This window comes from Marmota marmota, unplaced genomic scaffold, assembly GCF_001458135.2.
Source record: "Marmota marmota marmota unplaced genomic scaffold, marMar, whole genome shotgun sequence".
Lineage (NCBI taxonomy): Eukaryota > Metazoa > Chordata > Mammalia > Rodentia > Sciuridae > Marmota > Marmota marmota.
This window is the reverse complement of record NW_025999983.1, coordinates 10,177,362-10,189,327: the sequence shown is the minus strand read 5'-3', so window position 1 is coordinate 10,189,327 and position 11,966 is coordinate 10,177,362. Positions and strand designations below refer to the sequence as shown.

Below are 11,966 nucleotides of genomic sequence, written 5' to 3'. Positions count from 1 at the left end.
TTTTTTTTTTTTTTTTTTTTTTATCATTACCTCAACCTATTCACAGCCTGACATTTTCACACCATTTTTCTCACCGACATTCCAAACACACCCGGCCGCGCATTCCCAGTCCGACACCTTTACTCACAGCCTTCCCTGGGCCTGTCGTGCCTCCCTCCTCTCCAACTGTCCACTTATCCACAAATATTATTGACCAGCTCCCAAGCGTAAGGCCTTGGGAACATCAGGGCCTCGGTCTTCCCTCGGTGCTTAGAACCTGGCCTTCTGAAACCCTCTGACTCCTCCAAGGCTGGTCCAGATGCCACTTTTACCGACTCCTCCTTGAGCTCCCAGCCAAAGGTGACAGTGGGGCACCACAGTCTTCTCTTGCTCGTGGAGTAGGAGCCATATGGCTGTCCTTCCCCCTTCAGGGTCCTCATTATTGCCATTCCCCTGCCTCACGTGCTCCCTCAGACTCCGTGTGGCCAAATCCCTCACCTCCTTCAGCCTCTGTCCAGATGTCACATCCTCAGAGAGCCTTCCCAGCCACCCACCTAGACATCCTCCAGCCTCCCCCCTTACTCTCCTTCCTAGAACCTGCGGGCACCCGTACTGAGTGTGCGAGTGTGTGTGCAAGCCGTGTGCAATCTGTGTGTCCTGTGTCTCCCTCCAGGCGGCAAGCTCTGTGAAAACAGGCCTACGCTATCCTAGAACTGTCCTTCAGCAACGGCACTCACCTGTTCCTAACCACTTCTCTCCACAGAGAAAACCCAACTACAAAATTGTAGTTTACATGTTCTTTGGCCCAGATTAAATTCTTAGACAGGGCTTTCTTTCCCAATAATTATTTCCACAAGCAGAGAAGAAAAAAGAAATGCATTTTATTATCTTCTTCCGTCCAGCTCACTGCTTTTGGGTTTTATTTCCTGTGTCTAAAACACCCTCTGCCCTCTCCCCAAAGGTAGCAGAATCTAACATAAGAACTTGATAAACGTCTCTTGAGTGAACGCCCCTACCCAAGACACAACCTCTTACACATCTTTTCCAAGGCTCAGCATCCCTCAGGTGGCCTGAAATATTGATGGCGCTAACCAGTGACCACAGTTCTCTTTCAGGACACTGCCTTCCTCAGGGGCTGCCACAGTCCCTCCACAAAACAGCCAGAGGACTTGGGAGCTGCTAAAGCTGAGAGTGACAGAAGCTCAGCCACATATCCTCCTGACTTCAAGACAGAGCCACCTCTTGATGTCCCCTTCACTCCAAAGGGACAGAACTCTGGGAGTGACCTCTCCTCTGACCCCTGGACTCCCAGGAGGCTTTATCCTCTGCTTGTCCACATCACTTGGAGTCTGGTTTTCAAGCATCACTGACTGTGCTACAAAGGCTCTGTGTGGAGCTTCAGTTGTCCTAAGTGGCAGTGACAGCTCGTTCTTCCACGATGCATCTGTCTGGAAACAGCAGACTGGTAGCAAGGGTTGCTTGTTCACTCCTTTTTCCTGGCCTGATTTTGAGCACCTAGTGAAAAAAGCACTCCTGGGCATATCTCCTGCATAAACATGGCACCTCCTTCACGAACACACTCAGGAAAGCCTCTCTTGGAAGGAGGAAAAGTCCTGCATTCTGACAGGATGGGGACACCCAGAGCAGAGCACAGAAAGACAACAGGCTCTGTAACAAAGGCCTCCAGGCAACAACAAAGACAGGCGACTCCCCTGGGTGGCCTGCATCATGGGTCATTTTCAACCTTCTTGTCCATGGCCCATCGAGGACTCCATGCTGTGCTGTGGTCTCCATGACATGGAGGGTCCCTGTGATACACGGCCTCAGGAGCCTCATCACCAGTCTCCTATCAGCCAGAGAGGAGCCTCCACTTCTCTAGCATCTGGGTGGTAGCTATGACTAACTTATGTAGCCCAGATTAATTCAGTTCATCACAGAATCAGAGCAACTGGAACCGTCCACCCAGAGCATTCTTTGCAGCTCCTCTGGTGTACATCTGGCGGCAACACAGCCTGTCGCTTTTGAGCAAGCTGCTGGATTTCTCTGGGCCTGCTAGATTAGTTGGTGACTCTAACTCTGGCTGCATACTAGAATCACCTGGGGAACTTGTAAACCAACTCTGGTGCCTGGGCCTCTCCTTCCCAGACCAATTAAGTGAGAATCTGGGTGAGGGGGGTGGAGGCCAAAGCCTTAGTATTTTTTAAAAGCTCCCCGGGGAATCCTAATTGCAGCCAACATTGGGGAGCCACCAGATTGGAGGATCCTCAGATCCCTCAGAGCAAACCTCACTTCCCTCTGCAAGCCCCACAATGCACCCAGGAGCAGCTGGTGCCCTCTGAGTGACTGAGCGTTGAGAGAGAGACATGGCTTGTCTTGATGAGAAAGAAAGCCGCAGATGGCTGACTCACTCAGTGAGGTCTCACTGTCCAAAGGAAAAAAATTCAGTCACCATCAAAATGGCCTCCACAAGGGCTTGCTGTGTCCACGAAGAACATGCAGAACAGAGTGTGCAGACTTCCCCAGGAGCGGGGCAAGGCTGAGAAGACCTGGGAAGCGCGGGGTGAGGCTGCAGTAAGCAAAGGAGTCTGGCTCAGCCCCTGAACAAGGCGAAACCTCAGGCCTCCTCTCAGCTCTGTTCCGCACGGGTCTAGGTGACTCTGTGCTGTGATCACTCCACAGGTTAGTCACTCCCTTCAGGAAATGCTAAAGCACCCAAGGAAAGGAGTGTGGCTTACATTTTTCTGAACCTACTCAGAACAGAGTAGGCACTGACTTGGGGCGGGGGGGCAGGGATAGAACCTTTAAAAGGGGGAAAGAACTAAATAAAGCTGAAGGGAAGGTTTTGTCTTATCTGCAGTGCAATCCATTCCTCACCATGCATACACCCAGAAGGTTTTCAGTTCCAATTTTAGATCAAATGGGCTTAATTTCATAGAATCATAGCATTTCAGAACAGAAAGAGACCTTGCAAATCATCTCATCCAAATCCCTCATTTTATAGGCGAGGAGTCTGTTTGCCTGAAAGTCTGGGATTCTCCCAAGTGGGCGAGTGGCAGACATTCTCCCGAAGGTCATACTGCAGCTGAATGAGCTGTCACTGCCACTTAGGAGCACCGTGCTGCAGCACCAGCCAGGCCACCCCTCACCCACTCAGTGACTACTTCAAACAAACCCAGTGGGTGGGGCCGCGCCTGTGTCCCCAGCACTACAGCCGAGTACACTGGGCTCTCCAAGCACCACAGCCCACTGCCAGTTCCCTCCAAACCCCAAAATTTGGCCAAATCAATATATTAAAAAAAGAGTTTTTCAATGTACTGTTTTTTTCTCTAATGAACCTGCCTGCACCTTGGCTTCTCTTTGGAAGAAGACATAGATGAGTAAAAATCACTTTAAATGAGTGGTGAATTCATACTAAAACAGAAACCCACACAGTGTCTCCAGCCTTTATTAACCCATGCCCCCTATGGAAGCCCCAAATCATACCTCCTTCGGTGGCCATTAACGGTGGCCATTAACGTTGCAAAGCCAACCAAAAACCAAGGCGAAGTACAAAACAGTCCACAGGAAAAAACTCACAATCAAAATGCATTTTTACCTTGAAAGATACTTTAACTTAAAATTCATGTTATAGTAACACACATATAAACATTAGCTCTTGCCTGCTTGCTCCTAGCTTGTTTAGGGAGAAAATAGTCAGTTTGGGGGTTTGTTTTGTTAATTTTCAAAATACAAAATATTGTAAAATTGACAGTGCTTTTCCAAAATGACAGAGAGTCTTATCATTAGGTGTTAAAAGGAAAACACAAAAAACTGCATTTTTCAACTCCGATGACCCAAGAGTTAAACGATGCCAGAATGCCTAGGAGTTTTGGAATGAGTCTGCAGCTTGGAATCAGGCACCTCGTTTTTAATTCGGATAATAGGGGCACTTGGCAGGGACAGCTTTGCCAAGTCTGCAGGATTTGACTCTGCGATCATGAGGTCTGAAACCGCAACCTAATTCCCAAGATTACTAAGATCTTACAGTCTGGCCTCAGCACCCTCCCTGACCAGAGTGGACGAAAGATGAATGGAGACTGAATACCACGTGTATAGCCTTTTAAAAAAGGGGTTATATGTCTGCAGTCTTCTAGAGGCTTATAATAGAAACTCAAATAATAGCCAAGCAGGGAAATAGGCAGGGCTTGTACTTTCATCCCCTGTAGGAAGAAATCATAATATTGTCAAGTAGTGAGAAGAATAAAAAACTGAAATGTTACAACCGGACAAGAATGTTGGAGTGAGCTGCAGACAGTATTATATTTTGTTGTCCTTTGTAGTCAAAGATAATGGGCCTGACAGTGATTTTTCTATGAGCCTTGGGATGTGGCTTAAATACCAATGGGGAACTTTAGAGTATTTGCCATGATCCATAAAGTATTCCTTGGTTTGCTGCTGTCATGTCACTCTTTGTTGCTCTGCTATTCAGATTCAGGGTGAACCTGAAGGTTTGGTCCAAAGGGTGGGAGCTCATGCCTTCCTGCCCACTGTAGGATGATCCACTCATGGCTCTGGTTTGGCAAAAGTTGATGCTTCAATGAGAGGCTTGGGGGGCCATTCTCAGTCTCCTACCCTCCAGTAACCCAGGAAATAGCGAGAGTATTGGATACGGTGGAGCATGACAATAACATGGGCACTGAGTAGAGAGAAGAGACAGGCCGCAGCCCCACAGCCCTGCCCACCCAGAGGCACCCTACCAGAGCTCCCGTTCAGCAAGCACCAACAGCATGAGAGGTGCACGCATCATGGATTTAATCCTCACGCAGCCGTGCCACAACAGAATTATAATCCTCATTCACACATGAGGAAACTGAGGTTGAGAACAATTAATTGTTAATTTGTCAAAGGTCAAAAGGTTAATAAGAAGAGCTTCAGGGGGCTGGGGTTGTGGCTCAGCAGTAGAGCACTCTCCTAGCAAGTGCAAGGCCCTGGGTTTGATCCTCAGCACCAAATAAAATAAATACAATAAAGGTATTGTGTCCAACTACAACTAAAAAATAAATATTAAAAAAAAAATCTAACTTAAAAAAAAAAAAAGAAGAGCTTCAGGTTTGTGGTCCAGCGTGTAAGAATCTTGAAAGACACTACTTCATTCCAACCACGAGCAAAAGCTGAACAAACTGAAATATCAATAACCCTTCCCAGCCCCACCACAGGAACTGAGGTCCAACTACTGCCTCCAGAACTGGAGACACAGGCAGGTGGCCACCAAGAATCGCAATCTCCCTGAGCAGAGACCGCCGTGGAAACCAGGACCAGGTAAAAAAAAACAACAACAACGGAATTGTACCTGACCAACTGCTGGAGGCTTGGTGTGGACAAATGAGAGGTGAAAGTTCCAGTCACAGAGGGAACTGCACATTTTGTGAGTCATACCTTGAGGAGCTCTGCCAGGTCCTCTCAGTAAACAGCAAAGCACAGTCCCACTGAGCTTCCAGCAGGGGGAGGAGAAAGGAACCGTCTGAAATCTGCCAGAGCCCTCCTTCTTCTTAGGAAGGACTGCTGTCAGGAGAAGCTCTTCTGCCAGAATCTATCATGCTGGATGTGTTTTAGAGCCTAAGAGGGACGTCTCCTCCCACCTGAGCGGTGGGGGGCCACAAAGCAAAACACACCTGAGAAGCACTGATGACACACAATCAACACTAACTTCGGGGTTTCAGGACATCACCCTCCCACACCTGACCAGCTTCATAGGCCAGTTCCTTTTACCCATCCGCCTTCTAGCAAAGCATTCCAAGGCACTCCAAAAGGCAGAAGTCACAAGGATGAAAACTGAGCCACATCAGAACAGAGTCAGAGATGGCAGAGGTGTGGAATTACAAAACCGGGAATGTTTTCGAACTATGATTATGCCAAGGGCACTGGTCGAAATGTAAACCATATGCAAGAACAGACAGATAAGGTACTTAGAGGTGGAATTCTAAGGATTCGTGAAAAACTCAGAGATCAGAACACTATGACAAAAGTGAAGTTAACAAAAGATTAACAAAAGTTAATCCTTGTTTGACAGGCTCAAGAGTCTACTGGGCAGGGCTGAGGAAAGACTCTGAGTTGGAGGATATGATAATAGGAATTTCTGAGCTAAAAAAAAGACAAAAAAAAAAAAAAAAAAACCCTTGAACAAAAGATCCAAGAACTATGGGACAACTGGAAATGGTGTGACACATGCATAAAGGGAACAACAGAAGGGGAAAGAGAGAGAAAGCAATGATGCAATGATGACTGTGAATTTCACCCAAAGTAATGTAAGGCACTAAACCACAGATCCAGAAACTTTAGAGTCTTTGCCATGACAGCATCAAAATACATAAGACAGGGGCTGGGGATGTGGCTCAAGCAGTAGCGGCTTGCCTGGCATGCGTGCGGCCCGGGTTCGATCCTCAGCACCACATACAAACAAAGATGTTGTGTCTGTCGAAAACTAAAAAATAAATATTAAAATTTTAAAAAAATATACATAAGACAAAAACTGGGGGGTTGGGGGAGGACGAGGAGGAGGAGGAGAACACACACACCAAAAAACCCTATACTTAGGTGTGTCATGTTGAAACTTCACAAAAATCTAAAATAAATTTTAAAATCTTGAAAAAAGCCAGAGGGAAATAAACTAAAACTTACATCTGGCTTCTCTTCAGAAACAATGCAAGAGAGAAATGAGAAGAGAGTAGAATAAAACATTTAAAGGGTTAAGAGGCGGGGGAAAAAACAACTCTGCCTTGTGAAATTATCATTCAAAAGTGAAGACGAAATAAAGATGTCTCCAGACAAAACTTGAGGGAAATTGTTGCCAGTGAACCTATTTTGCAAAAAAAAAAATTAAAAGAAGCCTTCAGAGACAAAGCAATTGTTATAGGTAAGAAACCACATAATAGAAAGAAGACTGTTGACAAAGAAATAAGTGAAAGCAAAATAAAAACTCACTTTACTCATTTTAATGGATCTGAAAGATAATAGTTTCTTTAAAATAACAAGCAATGGATTTGATGGTATGTGTTTTTGTGTGTACATATATATGCTTATGTATGCATATATACATATATACATATTTTTCTGCATATTTGTGTATAAATGGAATGGATGACAGCAATGATATAATGGGAAGGAGAGAGGAATTAGAAATCTTTGTTATAAGGTATCTGCACTATCCATGAAGCAACATAGAGTTATTTGAAAGTAGACTTGGATTAGTTGTAAATGTATACATTACAAACTCTCAGACAAACCATTTTTTTAAAGTATAATCTATATGCTAAGAAAAGAAAGAAAACAAAATCATATGAAATGCTCAAATAAAACCACAAAAGACAGAAAAATTCTGGAAGACAAAAATAGGAACAGTGAATAGCAATAAATAGCAAATAATTTAAAATGACAGGTGTTAACCCAGCTACATCAATAATCACTTAAAATATCAATGATCTAAATACAACAATTAAAATCAAAATGGTCAGAGTGAATCTAAAAACGCAACCCTACTATACATTTTCTACCAAAAAAACCCCACTTTAAATATAAAGACACAAACATATTAAAGGTGTGTCAGATACAGTGGCACATACCCATAATCCCAGCAAGTCAGGAGGATCACAAGTCCAAAGCCAACCTCAGCAACTTAGCAGAGCCCTAAGCAACTGAGCAGGACCTTGTCTCAAAATAAAAAACCAAGAGGGCTGGAAATGTGTCCTAGTGGTTAAGTGCCAAATACAAAAATAAAAAATAAAAAAATAGAATGAAGAAAGATATAGTAAGCCAACATTAACCAAAAGAAGATGGTAGTAGTTATATTAATTTCATACAGAACAGATTTCAGAGCAAGGAAGGTTATCAAGGATAAAAAAGGGCATAACATGTGATAAAGGGGTCAATTCTCCAAAAAGATTTAACAACCCTTAAGTGTATGGCCTAACAACACAGCATCAAAATACATAAGACAAAAACTAATCAAATTGCAAGAAGAAAGACAAAAGCACTATTTTGAGACTTTACTACCCTCTCTTAGAAATGGTCATATCCAACAGATATAAAATCAGTAAAGATACAGCTGACTCAATGGCATCATGGGTCAACTCTATGTAACTGAAATCTATAAACTACTTCATCTAGCTGCATCACATTACACATTCTTCTCAAGCTCACAAAGAATATTCACCAAGACAGACCACATTCTGGGCCATGAAACACAACCTAGCAAATTTAAAAGAAGAGAAATTGTACAAACTAGGCTCTTCAACGACAGTGGAGTAACTAAAAATCAGTAACAGAAAGATGACTGGAAAATCCCCACATACCTGGAGATTACAAGTACATCTATGTAATACATGGGTCAAAGAAGAAATCTCAAAAGAAGTTTTTAAATATTTTAAAGGAAAAGAGAGGAAAGAATAGAAAACTTATACCAATTCTCTATAACCTCTTCAAAAAGAACCAGAGAGAACACTTCCTAACTCATTCAATGAGGTCAGTATTATTACCAAAATCAAAGACATTACAAGAAATCTACAGACCAATATCACTCTTGAGCATAGATGCAAAAATCCTCAACAAAATTTTCACAATCAAATCCCACAGTGTATAAAAAAGAATTATACATAACAACTAAGTGGAATTTATCCCAGGTAAGTAAAGCTTGTTGAACATTCCAAAATCAATTTATGTCATCCTCTACATCAACAGGTTAAAGAAGAAAAATCACATAATTATATCAATGGATACTAAAAGCATTCAACAAAATACAACATCCATTCATGGTAAAAACTGTCGGCCAACTAGGAAGAAAGGGAAGTTCCTCAACTTGAGAAAACATCTACAGAAAAACTGCGGCTAACACCATACTTAATGATGAGAAACTCAAAGCTCCTCAGGAGCAAGGCAAGATGTCCCCTGTCACCCCTGCTTTCAACACTGTACTGGAAATCCTCCCAATACAATAAGATTAAAAAGAAAGAGAGGAAGGGAGGGAGGAAGGAAGAAAAAAGAAGGAAAAGGTATTCAGATGGAGAAGGACAAAATAAAACTGTATTTGCAGATGACATGATCATCTAGGTGGAAAATTCAAGTGAATTGACAAAAACAAAATTCTGGAACAATTAAGCTGTTATAGCAAGGTTGCAGGATATAAGATTGATATCTAAAAGCCAATCAACTTATCAGACACCAGCAATGAACACATGGACTTTTGCATTAACAACACACTGCCATTACATTAGCACCTCAAAAAAATTACTTAGGTATAAACCTAACAAAATACGTACAAAATATATATAAAAAAACTATAAGACAATGATGAAAGATATCAAAGAACTAAATAATTAAAGATATATTCCACGTTCATGAAAAGAATGACTCAATCTTACCAAGATGCCAGTTCTTCCAAACTTAAATACAATCCAAATAAAAATCCCAGCAAGTTATAGGGTGATGACTCCCATAGAATCAATGACTGATTATAGAGAGGCAAAAAGTCCAGAATAGCTAATTCAATATTGAAAGAAAAGAACAAGGTCAGAGAATGGACATTTATCCAACTTCAAAACTAACTATAGAGCTATGGTGACCACGACCAATGTGGAACTAGTGAAGAGACAGACAACTTGATCAACAGAATAGGGAGCCCAGAAACAGACCTGGTCTGTGACGGAGCAAAACAACACAGTGGAGCAGAGATGCTCATCACAAAGCACTGGAACAACTGGTCACCCTCTGAAAAAGAAATACGTAAATAACCTAGACACAAACCTCATACCCTTCACCAAAACAAACCAGAAATGGATCAAAAACAACTGTAAAAGTTATCTTATACTAGATAAAGGTGCCAATAACATATATTGGAGAAAGGATAGCCTCTTCAACAAATGGTGCTGGGAAAACTGGAAATCCATATGTAGCAAAATGAAATTAAACCTCTTTCTCTCACCATGCATAAAACTCAACTCAAAGTGGATCAAGGACTTAGGAATTAGACCAGAAACCCTGCACCTAATAGAAGAAAAAGTAGGTCCAAATCTTCATCTTGTTGGATTAGGCCCCAACATCCTTAACAAGACTCCTAAAGCACAAGAAATAAAATCAAGAGTAAATAATGGGATGGATTAAAACTAAAAAGCTTCTTCTCAGTAAAAGAAGCAATTATTGAGGAGAGAGCCTACAGTATGGGGACAAACTTTACCACACACACATCAGATAGAGCGCTAATCTCCAGGATATATAAAGAACTCAAAAAACTTAATACCAAAAAAACAAACAACCCAATCAATAAACGGGCTAAGAAACTGAACAGACACCTCTCAAAAGATGATATACAAGTGATCTACAAATATATGAAAAAGTGTCAACTTCTTTAGTAATTAGAGAAATGCAAATCAAAACTACTCTTAAGATTTTTATCTCACCCCAGTCAGAATGGCAGTAATCAAGAATACTAGCAATAATAAGTGTTGGCGAGGATGTGGGGGGGAAAGGTACACTCATTCATTGCCGGTGGGACTGCAAATTGGTGCAACCATTTTGGAAAGCAGTGTGGAGATTCCTCAGAAAACTTAGAATGGAACCACCATTTGACCCAGTTATCCCACTCCTCGGTCTATACCCAAAGGACTTAAAATCAGCATACTATAGTGACATAGCCACACCAATGTTTATAGCAGCTGAATTCACAATAGTGAACTGTGAACCAACCTAGATGCCCATCAATAGATGAATGGATAAAGAAACTGTGGTATATATACACAATGGAATATTACTCAGCATTAAAAGAGAATAAAATGATGGCATTTGCAGATAAATGGACAGAGTTGGAGAATATTATGCCAAGTGAAGTAAGCCAATCCCAAAAAGCTAAAGACTGAATGTTTTCTCTGATTAGTGGATGCTGATCTATGATGGGAAGGCATGGGAAGAATGGAGGGACTTTGGATTGGGCAAAGGTGAGGGTGGGGAGGGGTTATGGGGGTAGGAAAGATGATGGAATGAGATGGACATCATTACTCCAGGTACATGTATGATTGCATGAATGCTGTGTCCCTAAATCGTATACAACCAGAGAATTGAAATGTTGCACTCCATTTGTGTACAATGAACTAAAATGCATTCTAGCCATGTACAACTAAGTAGAACAAATAATAATAATAATAATAACTATAAAATGCAAAATATAAAACTCCTACAAAATAACAGGAGAATACCTAGGCAATCTTGGGTATGGCAATGACATTTTTAATAATTTATTTTTTAGTTTTAGGTGGACACAATATCTTCATTTTATTTTTATATGGTGCTGAGGATGGAGCCTAGTGCCTCATGCATGCTAGGCGAGCAGTCTACCTCTGAGCCACAACCCCAGCCCCATGACAATGATTTTTTAAATACAATCCAAATTATCATCATGAGAGAAAGAATTGATAAGCTGAACTGTATTAAAATTTAAATTTTCTGTTCTGGGAAAGATAATATTAAGAGAATGAGAAGACAAACTACACCAGGTGAAGATATTGGCAAATATATATATATGAAAAGAAGGCTCTTATCCAAATTATATGAAGGACACTTAAAATTCAACAGTAAGAAAATGAACAATCAGATATTAAAATGGGCAAGAGACCTGAATGGATACTTCACAGAGAAGACATATAGTGGCAGTAAGCATATATAAAAATGTCCAACATCATATGTCATTACAGAATTTTTAAGTCTAAACAAAAACATGAGATTCTATTGCATATCTATTAAAATGGCCAAAATACAAAATACTGACACCAAGTGCTAACAAGGACATGGAGCAACAGAAACTTTTTTTAAATTCATTTTCTAGTTGGACACAATACCTTTATTTATTTATTTTTATGTGGTGCTGAGGATGGAACCTAGAGCCTCTCACTTGCTAGGTGAGAGCTCTACAGCTGAGCCACAACCCCAGCCCAAACTCTCTTTTTTTTTTTTTTTTTTTTTTTTTT

General features: G+C 41.5%; 1 long non-coding RNA gene across 7 annotated transcripts in view; it reads right to left on the bottom strand.

Annotated features, from left to right (window-relative positions):
• Window positions 1-11,966, bottom strand: part of LOC125617630 — a 326,369-nt gene that overhangs the window by 304,848 nt on the left and 9,555 nt on the right. The window contains exon 1 of one of the 7 annotated variants that reach the window (XR_007348710.1): window positions 5,309-5,881. The exons of 2 other annotated variants lie outside the window; for them this stretch is intronic. This is a non-coding gene — a long non-coding RNA (uncharacterized LOC125617630). Of the gene's footprint in view, window positions 1-5,308; window positions 5,882-11,966 lie in introns of those variants that run through there. 4 more of the 7 variants (XR_007348707.1, XR_007348713.1, XR_007348708.1 and 1 more) reach the window with 4 other exon arrangements.